This window comes from Heterodontus francisci, chromosome 24, assembly GCF_036365525.1.
Source record: "Heterodontus francisci isolate sHetFra1 chromosome 24, sHetFra1.hap1, whole genome shotgun sequence".
Lineage (NCBI taxonomy): Eukaryota > Metazoa > Chordata > Chondrichthyes > Heterodontiformes > Heterodontidae > Heterodontus > Heterodontus francisci.
Window position 1 is genome coordinate 71,211,852 of NC_090394.1, and position 20,373 is coordinate 71,232,224.

The 20,373-nt window shown below is 44.1% G+C and overlaps 1 protein-coding gene across 5 annotated transcripts in view; it reads left to right on the forward strand.

Annotated features, from left to right (window-relative positions):
• The window catches only part of LOC137383515 (arf-GAP with dual PH domain-containing protein 1-like), a 135,258-nt gene that overhangs the window by 29,012 nt on the left and 85,873 nt on the right, over nucleotides 1-20,373 (forward strand). The window contains exon 1 of one of the 5 annotated variants that reach the window (XM_068056548.1): nucleotides 9,468-9,488. The exons of 3 other annotated variants lie outside the window; for them this stretch is intronic. The gene's annotated coding sequence lies outside the window, so the exon portion shown is untranslated. Of the gene's footprint in view, nucleotides 1-9,467; nucleotides 9,489-10,431; nucleotides 10,571-20,373 lie in introns of those variants that run through there. One more of the 5 variants, XM_068056547.1, reaches the window with a different exon arrangement.

The window sequence follows — 20,373 nt, forward strand, 5'->3', positions numbered from 1 at the left end:
ATGGCGGAGCAGGCTCAAAGGGCTGAGTGGCCTACTCCTACTCCTAATTCATATGTTTATATGATCAACATCAATACTTAATCGAAGCAGAGTCATGATTGAGATGAGTTGTTCTTTGGTGGGGAGACACAGAAAGAGGATGGGCGGTTGGGAAAGTGAGAGTTATTTTTCATGCATCAAATTTAAAATGGTTTTATGCCTGGAGAAATTTTAAATACATTTATAAAGCATTGCACATGGTAATTCAATTAAAATCCAAACTGTTTGTATCAAATTAACTGCAAAAGCAAATTCAGAATGATTTAATATTGGGCCACTGCTAACATTGAAAGAACAATCCTGCTTCTGTTTCTGGAAAAACTCAGGGCTTGCGAATTGATGGCACAAATACAATTCTGAGCACACAGCATGCTGGATGGTTTATTGAGACTATAAATTCAAAATATCAAATCTGTACTTTATGAATATAATTAAAATTTAGTATTGGATAGCCTCACAGTGCTGTCTGCTTTATGATGCTCCCAGCCATACCCGAGTAAAACAAAAAGCTGAATCAAACGTTAACCTTGTCTCACTCATCGACACATACGGCACAGAAAGAGGCCATTGAGCTTCTTGTGCCTGTGCTGATTCTTTGAAAGAGCTATCAAATTAATCCCACTCCCTTGCTCTTTCCCCATAGCCCTGCAAACTTCTCCTTTTAAGTATTTATTCAACTCTCTTTTGAAAGCTATTATGCCTCCACTGTCCTTTCAGGCAGTGCATTCACTGTGGGAATAGAAAACCAGTCACCCCAACCTGTGGGGGAGGCAGTTCAAACATCTGTAGCTCAATTTCAGGAAAAATACTTGGAAATTCCTCCAAACTCTCAGGCAAATAAGCTCCTGGAGACCAGAACTAACCCCCTAATATGCACTTGTAGGGTCTTGTCCCTTAAAACAGGGCTGTCCAAACACTTTATCCTCAAGGGCTTCTTAGGTGAGCAACACACACCCAGAGATGAACAGCCCTTTCCAAATCTCCCAAGACCATAAAATTCAAACAGGACAACCAGCAAATAAGAAATACAGGCATAACTGGGGTTGCTAGGCTTCAAGGGCATGTATGTCCTGGGCTTTTGCAGTAAATATGTCAGCTATATTGCATTTCATGAATTATAAATTGTTTGACAGTCACCAGCTAGAAGACATCTACATCACAGTGTTCGATGCATATTTGCACAGTCAAGCTACAAATTATTAACTGTGTGGCAAATGAGGAGCCATGCACACTTCTAGTTTTATCATCAAGATCTTCAGCCGTAGCTTCTCTCAGCCGCAGCTGGTGTTTTACTGTTCTTCTTACAGTGAAACCTAGGACAGGGACCAAGGATCATCTAAAGTAGGACGCCACTAAAGATTAAAAGTATTCGGCAGGCAGACATAAAACAAATTGAGGCGGTGTAGATAGATGATTCCAAGCTCAGTTCATATAAAGTCTATAGATTGTAGGAGGAGGTTAAGACTGGCTGTCATTCTGTGTCCCCCACCCTCCCAACCACCCACCATATAATAAAAGCAAAATACTGCGGATGCTGGAAATCTGAAACAAAAACAAGAAATGCTGGAATCACTCAGCAGGTCTGGCAGCATCTGTGGAAAGAGAAGCAGAGTTAACGTTTCGGGTCAGTGACCCTTCTTCGGAACTCGTATATAACCCACCATATAACCCTGTTTAAAAAGGTTCACCACCACCTCCTGAAGGCAGCTAGCAATGGGCAACAACTCCTGGTGTTTCTGGTGACGTGCATATTCCTGATTGATTTTTATAATTTAAAAAAATCATACAGGGAAGAAGTATGGAGAGGAGAATTTGGACAAGAGGGGATATTCGAAAGCCCAATGGCCATAGTATTACAAAGAACTAGACAAACAAGCCATTCTGTCCAATTGTTCTGTGCCGTTGCTCATACTCCACATGAGCCTCCTCCCATTCTAATTCCCCATTCCCACCTTGCTCCCTCCTTATCCTTTGTTTACATCAAACCTCCCCTCAGGTATATCAATGTTCTCTGCTGCAACCACTCCATGCAGCAGCAAATTCTGCATTCACTGTAGCAATAAAATAAAATAGGAGGAGTGAGAGAGATTGGAAGCTAAAGTTGATAAAGGGATGACTCGCCAAGTGAGTATTTTTTAATGAAAAACCTTTTTGTACAATTGTAGAACAGGAATAGAAAGTTATTAAATACTACCAGAAATATGATGGATGCAACATACTGCCTGAAAATGTATACATAGAGCTTGCACCCCCTATAGACTTAGCTCATCCAAGACTCTGCTGCCCATATCTTAGCTCGCACCAAGTCTGATTCATCCATCACCCCTGTGCTTGCTGACCTACATTGGCTCCTGGTACAGTAACACTATTTTTAAATTTCTCATCTTTGTGTTCAAATCACCCCTCGCCAGCTCTAACTTCCTCCAGCCTTCTAACCCTCCCAGATCTCTGCACTCCTCTAATTCTGGCATCTTGCACATTTCCTTCACTCCACCGTGCCTTCAGCTGTTCCCTAAGCTCTGGAATTCCCTCCCGAAACAGGTTATCTGGTCATTATCACATTGCTGTTTGTGGAACCTTGTGTGCAAATTGGCTGCCACATTTCCTACATCACAACAGTGACTACACTTCAGAAATACTTCATTGGCTTTAAAGTGCTTCGAGAGGTCTGTTGGTCATGAAAGGCGCTATATAAATGCAAGTCTTTTTTTTTAAACCTCTCTATCCCTTTCCTCCTTTCTAGATGCTCCTTAAAATGTACCTCTTTGATCAAGCTTTTGGTCACCTGACCTAATATCTCCTTTTGTGACTTGTGTCAAATTCTGTTTGATAATCGCTGCTGCGAAGCACCTCGGCGGTTTTACTATGTTGAATGGGCTATGCAAATGCAGGTGGTTGTTGTTGGCAGTGTTAGCGCTATGGGCCAGGGAAGGAAATTGGGGCAGGAAAGCTGATGCCTGATTTCGGCTAATGCAGCACAGCTACGGGGGCAGGGTGGAGGGGGGCTGGTTAGTTACATCAAGATTCACGAATGATAACCAGAGACCTACAAAGGCAGGTCTCTGAAATGTGCAATATGTACTCTTGATAAGGGTTGTTGACACAATGAAAATCATTCCCTCTGCTGCCTAAAAGGTCAATTATTGACATTTTTACCAGGTGAATGACAGGTTGACATAGAAATGTTATGCTGCCCTTAACTCCTAAAATAAAAAGGTGACATATTAAAATGAATTCTCCATATACACTGGGTATCAGCTGTCAGCTCGATCGCCGCTGTCTTCCCGTTTGTTTAATGCGTGACTCCCTGTCAGTTCCTGTACCAGTTTATGGTGTAAGAATGCATACCAAACACTTGAACGTTTTGCATTGCTATAGCACCTTTCACAATCTCAGGACATCCCAAGGTGCTTTACAGCCAATTAAGTACTTTCCAAAGTGTAGTCCCTGCTGTAATGTAGGAAACGCAGCAGCCAATTTGCACACAGCAAGCTCCCACAAGCAGCCATGTGGTAACGCCCAGATAACTACTTTTAGCAATGTTTATTTGAGGGATAAATATTGATCAGGACACCAGGGAGAATTCCGCTGGTTAGCACCACAGGAACCTTTCCGTCTACCTAAGAGAAACACACCTCGGTTTAACGTCTTATGCGAGGGTCAGCATTTCCAACATGCAGCACTTCCTCGTCGTCAGCCTAGATTATGTGTTTAAGTTCCTGGGATAGGACTTGAACCCATGACTTTCCTGCGAGAGTGCTACCCACTGGGCCACAGCTGACAGCTAACTATGCCACTGTTACTTTGCCTGATAACTATGGTTGGTAATGTCACAAAGCTGCTTGCCTCTTGTCAGCTTGACATATCTTCCCATGCAGTAGAACTATGAGATTGTTGGGGGGTGGGATTGGTGAGGGAGTTGTGGTGGATAAAGAAAGAGGATAGACTATAGATTGTAAATGAAGCAAGTGCCTCTGTGTCCCATTGTTGGACTTGATCATTCACTTCTATTTTGCAACATGAAAATAAATAGTTATATAGATAAAAATTTCTCCCACCCAACACCATATATGAAGCGTGGAGTAAAAAAAATTAGAAAAGGCTATGTCAGAGACTTGGGGTTACTATGCAACCAGAATAGAATGTGTATGTTTTAGGAACTTTAGCCCATTGGGAATGTCTTCTCTCCATCCTAAATGGTACTTGTCATTGGTGCAGCAGCTGTGTGAATATTTTGTATCCCTTGTGCAAACACTGCACTTTCTGTTGTACAAATAATTTTTTCTTATTATTCAGTCATGGAATGTGAGCGTCGCTGGCAAGGCCAGCATGTATTGCCCTTGAGAAGGTGGTGGCGAGCTGCTTTCTTGAACTCCTGCGGTCCATGTGATGTAGGTACACCCACAGTGCTCGGCAGGGTGCGCCAGAATTTTGACCCAGTGACTGTGAAGGAACAGCAATATATTTCCAAATCAGGATGGTGCGTGGCTTGGAGGGGAACTTGCAGGTGGCTGTGTTCCCAAATGCCTGCTGTCCTTGTCCTTCTAGGTGGTAGAGTTGACAGGTTTGGAAGGTGCTGCCAAAGGAGTCTTGGTGAGTTGCTGCAGTGCATCTTGTAGATGGTACACACTGCTGCCACTGTGCGTCGGTGGTGGAGGGAGCGAATGTTTAAGTTGGTGGGTGGGGTGCCAGTCAAGTGAACTGCTTTGTCCTCGATCGTATTGAGCCGCTCTTATCCAGGCAAGTGGAGAGTGTTCCATCAACTTCTGACTTGTGCCTTGTGGATGGTGGAAAGGCTTTGGGGAATCAGGAGGTGAGTTGCTCACCGCAGAATTCCTAGCCTCTGACCTGCACTTGTAGCCACTGTACTTAAATGGATGGTTCAATTATATTTTTCCAACGCCCGCCCCCAGGATATTGATGGTGGGGGATACAGCAATGGTAATGTCATTGGAGATGGTCATTGCCTGGCACTTGTGTGGTGGGAATGTCACTTGCCATTTATCAGCCCAAGCCTGAATGTTGTCCAGGTCTTGCTGCATGTGGGCGTGGTTTGTTTCATTATTTGAGAAGATACAAATGGCACCTAACATTGTGCAATTATCAGTGAACATCCCCATTTCTGGCCTTATGATGGAGGAAAGTTCATTGAAGCAGCTGATGCTCAAGATGCTCCCCTGAGGAACTTCTGCAATAACATCCTGGGGATGAGATGTTTGGCCTCCAACAGCCACAACCATCTTCCTTTATGCTAGATATGATTTCAGCTAGTGGAGAATTTTTTTTCTCACGATTCCCGTTGACTTCAATTTTGCTCGGGTTCCTTGATGCCACGCTCCATTAAATGCTGCCTTGATGTGAAGGGTAGTCACTCTCACCTCGCCTTTGGAATAATACCCATACCTTGTCCAAACCCTGCACATCCCTTGCACAAAGAGTGTACTGTTCCTGTAGACCAGGCATTTTATTGTGCTTATCTATCCATTTTTCTCCCTCCTCTTCTGAAGGTGCTGACCCTTGCTGGTGTAAGGTTCATAGGCATTGACCACCCTCTGAAGTTCACCTTGAGTAACTTTTGTTCATGTATAATTGTACGCAGTGAGTGTTGGAGTTAATTCTTCATTGTAGGTACCAAGCCCAACTCTTTCTGCTCCTGATATCCACATATGCACATTTTCAACAGGGTCACGGGAAACAGATCAGGAATGGAAACTCTGGCAGATTTTTCCCTTCCTAGTCCAGAGTCATTGAGCTCAACTTGGCCTGATCTCAGCAGGGACCACGAACTGTCAATTCCCAGAACTGCACATGGTGAAAACCTGTATGTCATCCTTGAATCAATGGTAGCAATGTTGCCTCTGAGTAGGACGGTTGTGGGTTCAAGTCTCATTCCAGAGACTTGAGCACGGAATCTAAGCTGACACACTCAATGCAGTACTGAGGGAGTACCGCTGTCAGAGGTGCTGGCTTTTTGGATGAGACGTTCAGCTCATGCCCCATCTGCTGTCTAACGTTATTCAAAGGAAATAGGGGGAGTACTCCCCAGTGCTGTGAAGCTAATATCCCTCAGCCAACATCACCAAAAACAGATTGTCTGGTCGTTATTGCAATGCTGTTTGTGGGATCTTGCTGTGCACAAATTGGCTGCCCTGTTTCCGACATTACAACAGTGACTATACGTCATAGCTTTCCATTGCCGTTTGGACCAAAAAGTGTTGCTGTGTCTTTTTTGTTTATCTCAATGTTAACATGTTTCATTTATTATTTTAATATCATTCAAATAAACAGTAAAGACACTGGCTGGCCCCTTAACGTACAGTCTCTTAATGTTTGACTGTTTAGCCTTACTGTTGAAGGTTGGGAGGAAAGCTATCTTGTCTCCAATGAAGAACCTGAAAACTAGTCAATCATTGTGTAATGTGTCCCAATGGAGTCATGTGTTGTGTTACGCTCACCTTTTTGTTTTGCTCTGCTCAATCACATTGTAACCAGTGTGCTGTAAAATGGAGCCAGCATAACAAGCAGGGAGTACATTCAGTTTCTGATCAGTCAATTCACTAATATTACTCCCTATCTGAAACTCCAGCAATATTTACACATGAATTAAGAGCAGCATGCAGATAGAACTTAGCCTTTTCTCTCAGCCTAAATAAGAAATATGGGTTTATATCTTCTTCTGGCTCTCTCATCCCTCCCTCATGCATATGCAGATATTTGCATTACTTTTTAAAAATTAGAGATATTATCACTCTAGTGCTTTAAATTTAATAATATCAGTTTCTCAGAGATAAAGATCTGTACAAATGTCATTTGAAAAGGTTTTGTAAATCGGAAAGTTCTGCTGAGTCATGATGTACTTAAAAATTGCTGAACAGTCTTAAAGCTGATGGTGCATTTAACCAAAAACTAAACCCACAAGAGCTGCTCTAATACGTTATTCACTTTTCTCCTGTGAGAAAGTCTGGGGTTGTTTTCCTTTTAAAAGGTTTAGGGGGAGATTTAATAGAAGTGCTCAGAATCTTTTGGGGGTTTTGATTAGTGCAGATAAGGAGAAACTGTTTCCAGGAGGACCAGTAACCAGAGGACGCAATTTTAAGATAATTGGTAAAAGAATCAGAGGGAAATAAGAATTTTGTTTTATGCAGCGAGCTGTTTTGACCTGGAACACACTGTCCTGACAGGGCGATGGAAGTAGATTCAATAATAGCTTTCAAAAAGGAATTGGATATACAGTTGAAAAGGGAAAAATTTGCAGTCTAATGGGGAATGAGTAGGATTAATTGGATAGCTTTTCTTAGAGCCGGCACAAGTATGAGGGGCTGAATGGTCGCCTCCTGTGCTGCATGATTCTAATTGTCCTGTACACAAAAAGCAGGACAAGTCCAACCCAGCAGATTACCGCCCCATCAGTCTACGCTCGATCATCAGTAAAGTGATGGAAGGTGTCGTCGACCGTGCTATCAAGTGGCACCTGCTCAGCTATAACCTGCTCAGTGACGCTCAGTTTGGGTTCCACCAGGGCCACTCTGCTCCGGGCCTCATTACAGCCGTGGTTTGAACATGTACAAAAGAGCTGAACTCGAGGTGGGGCGAGAGTGACTGCCCTTGGCATCAAGGCAGCTTTTGACCAAGTGTGGCATCAAGGAGCCCTAGCAAAACTGGAGTCAATGGGAATCAGGGAAAACTCTCCACTGGTTGCAGTCATACCTACCGCAGAGGAAGATGGTTGTGGTTGTTGGAGGTCAATCATATCAGCTCCAGGACATCACTGCAGGAGTTCCTCAGGGTAGTGTCCTAGGCCCAACCATCTTCAGCTGCTCCATCAATGACCTTCTTTCAATCATAAGGTCAGAAGTGGGGATGTTTGCTGATGATTGCACAATGTTCAGCACCATTCGCGACTCCTCAGATACTGAAGCAGTCCGTGTAGAAATGCAGCAAGACCTGGACAATATCCAGGCTTGGGTTGATAAGTGGCAAGTAACATTCGCGCCACACAAGTGCCAGACATGGCCATCTCCAACAAGAGAGAATCTAACCATCTCTCCTTGACATTCAATGGCATTACCATCGCTGACTCCCCCACTATCAACATCCTGGGGGTTACCATTGACCAGAAACTGAACTGGAGTAGCCATATAAATACTGTGGCCTACAAGAGCAGGTCAGAGGCTGGGAATCCTGCGGCGAGTAACTCACCTCCTGACTCCCCAAAGCCTGCCCACCATCTACAAAGCACAAGTCAGGACTGTGATAGAATACTCTCCACTTGCCTGGATGGGTGCAGCTCCAACAACACTCAAGAAGCTCGACACCATCCAGGACAAAGCAGCCCGCTTGATTGGCACCCCATCTACAAACATTCAGTCCCTCCACCACCGACGCACAGTGGCAGCAGTGTGTACCATCTACAAGATGCACTGCAGCAACACACCAAGGATCCTTCGACAGCACCTTCCTAACCCGCGACCTCTACCACCTAGAAGGACAAGTGCAGCAGATGCATGGGAACACCAGCACCTGCAAGTTGCCCTGCAAGCCACATACCATCCTGACTTGGAACTATATCGCGATTCTTTCACTGTTGCTGGGTTAAAATCCTGGAACTCCCTGCCTAACAGCACTGTGGGTGTACGTACACCCCAAGGACCGCAGTGGATCAAGAAGGCAGCTCACCACCACCTTCTCAAGGGCAATTGGGCATGGGCAATAAAAGTGCTGGCCTTGCTAACGATGACCACATCCCAAGAATGAATAAAAAGGAAAAGGTCTGGGGGAAAAAAAAGTAATTGTTGAATTTCATTTTCTGTCAAGATTACTGTTTATTAGTTAGTTAAATATTGGAGATGGGGAGGGTCAAAGCATTCTATGAAGAGACTTTTTGCTTTCCCATTGGCCATGGGAAGGAGAGGCCTGGTGAGGATAGGTGTGTCTGGTGACCAATGGAGGCAGGTGATCATGTGATGAATCCTCCAGGAACTTATTCAGCTAGATTTGGCCACCCTGTCTGTGGGCAGGGGATCCCAGTGGAAGTTCCAACTCCCTGGTTCCTCTGAGCACCCAAAAGTGTGAAATTGAGGCAGGAGAATGGGAATGCCTCCTTTCAACTTGATTATACTGGGCTAGTGTCTAAACCAAGTGCTGACCCAGTAACACCAATTTGGGAAGTGGCATGGGACCTAACAGATCTCCGTCCCTGTTGCCACCTCCCTTGTCCAGCGTTGGGTAATCTACCCATGTCAGGCAAATGGCATTTTTATTAGGCAGTTTTGTGAGTGTTTTCAGTGCTTTTAGGGTCAAACTCCATGATGTGCCTATCAGTATGGAAATTGTCAGTGACCTTGATTTGATTTGAATATGCTTGTTTACCTATGTACTCAATGTTATCTAGATCCTTTTTTAAGATAAGGAAGAAAGTAGGGAAGCTGTTGCGGTTTGGTACGAGGCAGGTAAGAGCAGTAAGGGTGAGTTTAGAAGGTGCTTTAGTGACATGGGTTTTAGCAGGATTAGCTAGAACAGGGGTGTGGGGGTAAGTTGTGAGTTTAATAGAACTGTAGTGAGGGTATGAAAATTTGAGATGGGGGAGCTTCTTGGGGTTTCAGGGTACTGGCCAGTAGCACGAGGAGTACAGGGTTATGGGAGCTCTGGGTTGGAGGAGGGGGTGCGGTGTCGAGTTCTGGGGGTAACAGACTGATATGTGGTATAATAACAGCAGGTCTGGAATGTGCAAGTGTTGAATGGGTGGATAGAACCTGGGATAACCGCAATGGGAGGCAGCTCATGGCATCATCAGGGAACTGGGACATGTTTGAGACTAAGACACTAGTGCTGGTAACTCGAGGGGGGATGATTGGGCAAGAAGCCCTTTTAAACCATGAGGCAGATATTGCAATGGGGAACAGTGCCACAGTGTTGCCTACCTTGAAGACAGAGTGGGTAGAACTGAAATGGAGGTAGGTATAACTAATAGATAAGTTTAAGACATGACGTGTTAAAGAGTAACAGACGAGTGTTACTGGAAAATCTGTACTGTGCTTGCTGGAAGTATGCACTATAAACAAGGCTATACATTCCAGCGTGTGGGATGTTTTCCTATCATGTTGCTAAATCTTTAGAGAGGGTGCAGAAAAGATTCATGAAAATGGTTGCAGGGTTGAAGAACTTCAGTTACGTGGATTGGTTAGCGAGGCTGGGGCTGCTCCCCTTGGAGAATTGAAGATTAAAAGGAGATTTGTTGGAGGTGTTCAAAATCATGAGGGGTCTGGACAGAGTAGATTGGGAGAAATTGTTCCCAATTGGCTGAAGGGGATCCAGAACCAGTGGACACCGATTCAAGGTGATTGGCAAAAGAAGGAGCTGCGACTTGAGGTTAAGCTTTTTTTTAATGCAGCAAGTGGTTAGGAACTGGAATGCACTGCCTGAGAGTGTGGTGGAGGCAGATTCAATAAAGGCCTTCAAAAGAGAATTGGATAATTACCTGAAGAGAGAAAATTTGCAGGGCTACGAGGAAAAGGCAGGAGAGTGAGTCTGGGTGAGTTGCTCTTGCAAAGAGCTGGCATGGACACGATGGGCTGAGTAGCCTCCTTCTGTGCTGTAACCATTGTATGATTCTGTGTTCCTCTGTCTTTGGGGTGTGTCATGTGCTGTAGGATAAAAAGGTAATCTAGATCCTTTAAGATCAGCAGGCAAAATAAATCATTTGCCATTGCAAAAAAAAAAGTAGATTGTGGGGGGGCAGGGGGAATATCCCCATTGGGTATATATTACAAATCATTTTAATCTTTTGAAGATCATAAAACTCAAGATTGAAAACTGGCTTTTTGGCCACCCAAAGCCCATCAGTCTGGTGAGTTGGCACTTTTTCCACACACAAAGGATAGTGGAAAATCTACAGGGCAAAGGAGGCCCAGCACTTCCTTGTAGGACCTAGTGGAGCAATCCAGCCCTGTTCAAGCCTTGGGTGAAAATTACAACAAGTCCCCCCCCCCCCCCGATGCTGTTTGTCAGGTGTCCTTCTTGCTCAGCCAAAAAATGTGGGTTAAAACTACAACCTGCGAAAAGGCAGTGGGACCGGAGAGGTCATTTTTAACAGTTCATCAACCTGGTTTCACCCCGGGAAGACGGGGCTAAAATCAGCCGTACTTGCCATAATTGAACAGTTACTTTTTTCATTCTTGGGATGTGGCCTCAATGGCAAGTGCAATATTTATTGCCCTGGATACAGCTGTGTGGCTTGTTAGGCCAGTTCGAAGTCAACCACATTGGTGTGGGAACAGAGTCGCATACAGGCCCAGTCTGGGCAAGGACAGCAGGTTTCCTTCCTTAAAGGAAATTAGTGAACTGGTAGGGTTTTCACGACAACCCACTTGCTTCATGGTCACTATTATTGACACAAAATGTTGTAATTCCCACTTTGTTTAAAAAGTTGTCTTATCTGGGAAGACTGAAGCCATTGCTTCTGGTCCCCATCACAAACTCTGTTCCCTCACCACTAACTTCATCCCTCTCTCTGCCATCAGACTAAGGCTAAACCAGACTGTTTGCAATCTCTGTTATATTTGACCCTGAGATCAGCTTCCTGCCACACGTCTATACCATCAATGAGACTGCCTATTTCTGTCTCGTTAACATTGCCCACCTTCGATCTTGTCACAGCTCATCTGCTGCTGAAACTCTCATCCATGCCTTTATTACCTCTAGACTTGATGATTTCAATATGCTCCTGGCTAGCCTCCTACATTTTAAGCTCCATAAACTTGAGGTTATTCAGAACTCTGCTGTCCCATGTCCTCGCTCGCACTAAGTCCTGTTCATCCATCACTCCTGTGTTCACTATTCTGCACTGGCTCCCAATCAAGCAATACCTCCATTTAAAAAAATAAATAAATTCTTATCCCTATTTTCAAATTGCTTCATGGCCTCCCCCCTGGCTATTGCTTTAATCTCCTTCAGCCCTACAGCACCCCCCCCACCCCCCCCCCCCCCCCCCCCCCCCCCAGCTCTCTGCAAATTCTGGCCTATTGAGCATTCCTGATTTTAATCACTCCACCATTGGTGACCGTGCCTTCAGCTGCCAAGGCCCCAGGTTCTGGAATACCCTCCATTAACCTCTCCACCTCGCTTTCCTCCTTTTAAGATGCCCCCTTAAAACCTATCTCTTTGACCAAACTTTTGATTATCTGGTCTAATATCTCCTTTTGTGGCTCAGTGACAAATTTTGTTCCTGTGAAGCACCTTGGGACATTTTATTACATTTAAAGGTGCTATATAAATGCAAATTGTTGTGGGCCTGATGGGATTTAAACTCATTCCCTGGATTACTAGTCCAGTAACATAAGCACAGCACCACAGTATTCATTGTGTAAATGGAGCTCAATTAAAAGAGCAAAGATCCATGTGAATAACTTGGGCGGGGTGAGGGGGGAGGACTGAAAGTGGGGGGCGTGAATAGAATAGGAAGCTGGGTATCAGGGCTTAGACTGACTTACTCATTTAGGATGGCATCACATCACTGGGCATCTGAAAGTCTGTTGTTTTATATCTTGTCACTACAGCTTTTTCCAGCAATTCTTCAATCTGTGCTTAACTCAGCCCTGCTAGTGATACTATCCAAGGGAAATGTCAGCTGTTTGAGGCACTTGGCCTAAATAAGAATGAGTTTGTTGCTCTCCGTTCAGAGCTGGCTCCAGACAATCTATTAAAGTACCTACCGTCCACCTCTCCACCCACTCTTAAAATAGTAGAGTCTGTATCACATCACAGCATCCAAAGTTAGCAATCCAGCTATTTAAGACTGCAAGTTATGTTCAAAAACTCACTTTAAATAGCCCTGTGACAACAGGCACAAACTGATTGCAGCGGCTCAAGAAGGCAGCTCACCACCACCTTCTCAAGGGCATTTAGGGATGGGCAATAAGTGCTGGCCTAGCCAGCGACACTCGGATCCCATGAGCAAATAAAAAATAATGAATAAAGTACATACATGATCAACACAACTCAACTTTCCATCCAATACAACATCAAGGACCAGCAGGCTTTAGAGTCTCGCACTGTCAAAGTTAATTCCTTCTGTGCGGTGTATGTCCTGAAACCTCTTCACACTCAGAAGGTTACAAAATGCACACCTTCTTACCCCAAGCTTCCCTCCTGCTTGTGCTGGGGGTATGGATCTCACCATATCTTGTCTGAGAGCTTTGCTAAGTGGGCCTTCTTAGCGTCAAGAACGTGGCCGATGAGCATTGGTAGATTATTGTGTTCGAGGAAACATCACAGACCAGCTGAATTCTCTGCTTTTATGCACACAATTCGCACTGGGTACCACAGGACACTGCATAGGGATCAGGTGTTTGTGGGAAAACTATTTTTTTTTTCCCCTCTGCCTTCTTAGATTAGGGTACTGAGGCCAATGCAAGTGGCACCTCCCCTTTTTACTGTTGGTAGCTCAGACTAATTAACTGAGCCCCACACCAGGGTTCGACCCTTGCTGTGCCCTAACCATGTGTGGCAATAGTGTCATTCTGGCAACCTTTCTTACTTACTGAGCCAGGCTCGTAATTTCCCTCATGGAGAGACTGAGGAAATGTCTTGAGCGATGCCGTGGCAGTGAGATGTGTGGGCAGTAGCCACAATTTCCTGTTGAGTGACTTGTTGCATTTGGTTCCCCTGTCTAAGTGAGAGGGCCCCGTGAAGGGCAGTAACTTTCCTATAGGGCAAAACGGAAAGTTGGAGGCTTGGAGAGCTAGCAGGTCAGGTCATCTATCGTGCATCTCCACGCTCCAGAACAGTGTTTAAAAGGTTATCTTGATTGATGTGGTACCTGTGACCCAGATAAGGGAAAGAACCAGCAAGTGAGGTGATGTAATTAAAAATAGAATGTGCTAAGAGAAAATAAAGTACTGTGGTTTGACAATAATGTCTTATTTTGATGGCCGAAAAGGCCGGTTTCCCATCATTCAGACTGTAGAATTTCTGTGGCGTTCTCCCAGTGTCCTGCTGCAGCTGGTGACCCCCAAGAGAAATGGGGAAAACAGCTGCACTTCTAATGGAGCACAACACAAGCTCAAGGAACAGCACCTCGTCTTTTGACTGGGTGCTTGACAGCCTTTTTGCTTTGGTTTGTTTTTTTTTCTCATTCGTCTTCTCATTTTCCTTTTGATTTGGGATGGCAGCTACTCGGGATCCTGCTATTCACACCTCTAGTCACATCTTTTTTTGTTTCTTTTCTTGTCCCATTACCACTCCTTTTGGCCTTGCACCACAAAACCTTGTCATTTAATCTCTCCTGTCCAATCACCGACCTTCCCTTTTGTTGTTCTTCCCTCCCCTCCCCCTTTCATTTGCTTAAAACGAATTACATTTCTAACTTTTCCCAGTTCTAATCAAGGGTCACTGACCTGAAACATTGACTCTGTTCCTCTTTTGGCAGATGCTGCCAGACCTGCTGAGTATTTCCAGCATTTTCTGATTTTATTACATACAGCAGCCCGTGATGTTTGTCCTCATCTTCACCAAAGTTATAGCAGGACCTTAGAAGGAATTATACCCTCATATCTCCAACGCTAGGGGTCCACCCCAGGGGCTTTTCTCTGCACTACCCCCAACAACAACAAATTGCATTTATATAGTGTCTTTTTAAAGCAGTAAGAAGTCCCAAGGCAGCTCACAGGAGCATTAATCAAACATAATTTGACACTGAGCTATTCTATTAGAACAGATGACCAAAAGATTCGTCCAAGAAGAAAGTTTGAAGTGCATCTTAAAGGAGGAAAGAGAAGTGGTGAGTTTTAGGCCGGGAATTACAGGTCTCCGGGCCGAGGAAACTGAAGGTACAGCCACCAAAGGTGGAGCGATTTTTAAAATTGGGGAAGTGCAAGAGACCAGAATTGAAGGAGTGCACAGGCCCTGGAGCATCGTAGGGCTGGTGGAGGTTACAGAGGTAGGGAGGGGGTGAGGCTGTAGAGGAATCTGGGGAAAAAAGTAGTTAATGGAGGGTGGAAGTTGGGAGGTTGACCAAGAGAGCATTACAATAGTCAAGTTTAGAGGTAGCAAAGGCATGGAGGAGCTGAGGCAGAATTGAATGTCTCCTCCATATCTCTGTGTCCAGAATGGGACATTGGACTGCACCGCGAGCACTATCGAACCCTGTGCAGTTTGAGCCTGACTTCCTGTAAAAAAAATTTTTTTTTTTTTTGCTGTATTGCTTTTGATTGGTTTGGCTAATTGACTCTACATTGGGTTGGTCCTGTTGAATGTGGAGTCTACGTAGATTCCAACGTCTCTTCCTGCTTTAGCCTTGGCTATTTCAGTGTCATTCATGCGGGTCAACCATCTTTTCTTCAGTACCTTGCACCTTCCTACACTAAATGTGGTCTGCCACTGTTCTTGCTCACTTGTGTATCTTGCTGTTCCCTCTTATTGCTGCTTCCTTTGATTGCACTGCCCTGATCTTACTTTGGTATCATCTGCAGATTTGATCAAGTCTGACTTTCTGAACATTTATTGTTGCAGACTGCAAGACAAAAAAAAAATATTTGTGTGTTAATGCTGGAATCTGAAATTAAATTCAGGTGGTGCACAACGGGTCTGTCGGCATCTGAAAAAAAGACATTTAATATTTTGTGTGTAGGTCCTCTGTCTGAACAAGGCAACTGAGATAAGCAAATATCTTGATCGTCCTATAAAGGGGCTTCCTTACAGAATCAAGAGTATTTGCATATAGCAATGCTACAGCAAGAATGTTTAACAGGAGGCAGGTAATTCCTACCAGAATTTTCTCCGGGTTTTCTCCGGGTGCTCCGGTTTCCTCCCACATGCCAAAGACTTGCAGGTTGATAGGTTAATTGGCCATTATAAATTGCCCCTAGTATAGGTAGGTGGTAGGGAAATATAGGGACAGGTGGGGATGTGGTAGGAATATGGAATTAGTGTAGGATTAGTATAAATGGGTGGTTGATGGTCGGCACAGACTCGGTGGGCCGAAGGGCCTGTTTCAGTGCTGTATCTCTAAATATAAAAAATATAAAAATAAATATAATATAATACTGAACTAATTCAAGTACCTTAGATGGTTTGACATGGCTGGAATATGTAAGAAGATTTGGCTGTATGTTTAAGTGTTGATGTCTTGGTTCTAAAGGGCTGTTTTTAAAATTAGCTTTAATAGTGAGCATTTAAAAAAAAATTTACATGCTTTGCACACAGCAAGCTCCCAGAAACAGCAATGTAATAACTGACCAGATAATCTGTCTTAGTTGTTAGTTGAGGGATAAATTGTTGGAATGAGGCCCTCCAAAGGTTTTCAGAACTTTTCTCAATCAATTTTTGGACTTTTTAATTGTCGCCATCACTTTAAAGTTTACTCAATTTTTCCACTCAAGATTTCAAACCCAGGCTTCCCTATTTTAAAAAGACACTTGTGAAATAAATCCCCTTAAAATTCAGATTAAAAACACCTTTTGACCACCGGTCCATCAGGCAGTGGTCTGCACAGAATGTCCTCAAGGCCCTACGGAAAAAGGAGACGGGGGATCATGTCGGATGGTTCCCCGAGCAGACCGCCAAAGTCATTTGGCGGAATGCCTCATCACCAGAACTTTCAAACAAGCACCAAGATGTAGCTTGGCTGGTGGTGAGAAGGGCCCTCCCCGTCAGATCTTCCTGCACGCCCGAAGTCTCGCCCCCTCCGCGCAATGCCCCCGCGGTGGCTGTGGTGGGGAAGAGACGGTTGCCCACCTCCTCCTGGAATGTGTCTTTGCAAAGCAGGTGTGGAAAGAGATGCAGTGGTTTTTGTCGAGGTTCATCCCAAGCAGCTCTGTAACACAGGAGTCTGTGCTCTACGGGCTGTTCCCAGGGACGCACACCGAGATAAACATCAACTGCTGCTGGAGGACTATCAATTCGGTGAAAGACGCCCTTTGGTCTGCCCGAAACTTGCTGGTCTTCCAGCGCAAAGAGTTGTCCACCACCGAATGTTGCAGACTGGCACATTCCAAGGTCCAGGACTACGTGCTGAGGGACGCACTAAAGCTTGGGGCAGCCGCAGCAAAGGCTCAATGGGGAAAGACCACAATGTAAGGTCCCCCCACCAAGCTGAACTGAGGGGCTGGATCCACGGGAAACCCCTCGAACTGTATCGGGAAAATTTTGTGTGCTGTAAATGTAAAAATGTATATGGCATGACAATGAAATGGAAGGGTTGTGAGGCAACTCATGATCGTATAGAAGGAAACTGATCACCTTTGCACTGTTTGTATTTTTTGACTTGATGCTGTTTTAAACTGTTTGGGAATGTAATGTTTACAGATTTTTATGAATAAAGTATATTTTGGAAATAAAAAAAAAATTCAGATAATGCAGTTAGAATGCAGAGCTCTCAAACGAATACCTGGACAGTAATAAGATGGGTTGGATAGGAGCGCCTCATGGATTTTTTTTTTTTGCAGTTTTTTTTAAAGTGTTGAAATATGCTGAAGAGACGTAAGCCCAAGATCCTCGAGTTTGTTAAATCCATATAACCCAGTTCTACGTTTGTGAAGAATCTGTTGTATAGATTGATGCGGGATTCATGGTCAATATTTACTTTTGCTTCATGTTACTCATGGCTCAGTTTGTGACACGCTTGCCTCTGAGTCAGCAGGTCATGGGTCAGCATAAATGTTGATCAGGTGTAGCTCTAGTGAAAGTGGGAGTCTTAGTCACGTGGAAAGAATGATCTGATCAGGTACGATCGGAATGAACTTGCTACAATTAGAATGAATTTGGGCTGGTTATAATCTATTCGGCTAGGATGAAGTATAATAGGCACTGAATGTGTTGCAAGAAGTGTGTTACAGGTCAATCATGCAAGACAGTACATCGTTCATGAATTTTCTATACATGATAAATATATTAAGTTGCTTAAATAGAAATCAGTAATACCAAAAACAAGTTTCAACCTTGAATGTCAAGAGTCCCTCAAGATATAGTTTCCAAAGTATAGAGAGGCACAGACACAGCATGAGGGAGACAACAGACACAAAAAGTGAGCAAGAACAAATGCTGGAAATACTCAGCCAATTGGGCAGCATTTGTGAAGAGAGAAACCGTTAACTCTTCAGGTCGCTAGGTTCTGATTTAAAAGTCGTCAACCTGAAATGTTAACTCTGTTTCTCTCCACAGATGAAGCCAGGCCTAGAGGTTTATGGAATGGTTACAGCACAGAAGGAGGCCTTTCGGCCCATCATGTCTATGCTAGCTCCCTGCAAGAGCAACTTGGCTAGTCCCACTCCCCTGCCTTTTCCCCATAGCCCTGCAAATGTTTTCTCTTCAAATAATTAACCCAATTCTCTTTTGAAAGCCTCCACCACACCTTCAGGCAGTGCATTGCAGATCCTAACTACTCGCTGCGTGAAAGGGTTTTTGCTTGTGTCGCCGTTGCTTCTTTTGCCAATCACCTAAAATTGGTTTCCACTCGTTCTTCATCCTTCCACCAACAGGAATAGTTTCTCCCCGTCTACACTGTCCAGACCACTCATGATTTTGAATATCTCTATCCAATCTCCTCGTCTCCAAGGAGAATAGCCCAGCTTCTCCAATCTATCCACGTAACTGAAGACAGGGTAGATGCAGGAAGGATGTGGCCCCTGGCGGGGGGGAGAGGGGGTGGGGGGTGACCAGAGGTCACCGTCTCAGAATAAGAGGTAGGCCATTTAGGATTGAGATGAAGAGGAATTTCTTCACTCAGATGGCGGTGAGCCTTTGGAATTCTCTATTTCAGAGTGCTGTGGAAGCTCAGTCATTGAATATGTTCAAGACAGAGATGGATAGATTTCTAGATATTAGAGATATCAAGGGATATGGGGATAGTGTGGGAAAATGGCATTGAGGTAGAAGATCAGCCATGATCTAGTTGAATAGCGGAGCAGGCTCGAAGGGCTGAATGGCCTACTCCTCCTATTTCCCATGTTCCCTCATCCCTGGAACCATCCTCGTGAATCTTTTTTGCACCCACCCTAATGCCTTCATATCCTTCCTAAAGTGTGGTGTCCAGAACTGGACACAATACTCCAGTTGAGGCCGAAACAGAGTTTTATGCAGGTTTATCATAACTTCCTTGCTTTTAAATTTTATGCCCCTACTTAAAAAGCCCAGGATTTCGTATTCTTTATTAACCGCTTTCTCAATCTGCCTTGCCACCTTCAGTGATTTGTGCACATATATCCTCTGCTCCTACACTCACTTTAGAATTGTACCCTTTATTTTATATTGCCTCTCCTGGTTCTTCCTACCAAAATGAATCACTTCACACTTCTCCGTATTATCTTTGATCCGCCACTTGTCTGCCCATTCCACCAGCCTGTCTATGTCCTCTTGAAGTTTATCACTATCCTCCTCACAGTTCGAAATCTTTAAATTGGTATCATCATCATATCCCAGTATACTGGAATTAATGAGCAATGGTGTAATAACAATGCCTGTGATTCTTGCCTTCTTCATAGCCAGCCGGTATTTATTCATTCGTTTACTTTCAACTGTCAGTGACATAAAAGCCATTGCAAGTCTAATATTAAATTGCCCTGATATGCGTTGATGTCTGTCTGCTGTACCTGCTGAGTATTTCCAGCATTTTCTGTTTTTATTTTGGATTTCCAGTCTCTGCAGTATGTAGCATTTTGTTTGGGACATTAAGATAATCTCCGTCTGTTGTAGGGTGATAGGAATGGGCGCAGTTGATCTGATGAATTGAGCATCACACAAGAATCATTTTTCACAACACTAAATTGTATTGACTCAGTGACACCACTGTAATGTCTTGATGAATTGAGGAAATACTGAAAATAAATTGTTTTTGCTTTGTTCTTTCACTCACACACCAGTTTAAAAAAAAAAAAACATTTAGCAGCTCAATTGTGTGGGATGGAGTAGATCAGATTAAATCCCCTGGAACCAAAGGGCAGATTCTCAGAGTCTGGGAGTGGAATAAATGCCTGACTGAACCCAACCCATGACATTTCCTGGGTTACCATCATTTAACTCTTCACATGGGCTTCTGGTGGTATTTCTACCTCTGAGTCTGTCGTCTGTGTTGGCGGGCAGAAATAGCTGCTGCGATAAGATTTAAACAACTGCAGCAACTTAAAGGGCAAGGCAACTGCCTAAATGAGAACATGCCTCTGATAAACGTAGTGCAATGGAACTGTTGGCCAAATGTCCCTGTATTGCTTTCATTCAATGTTTTATTTTTTATTATTCAGTCATGGGTTGTGGGCGTCGCTGGCTAGACCAGCATTTGTTGCCCATCCCTAATTGCCCCTGAGAAGGTGGTAGTGTGTGGCGTTCTTGAGCTGCTGCAGTCTT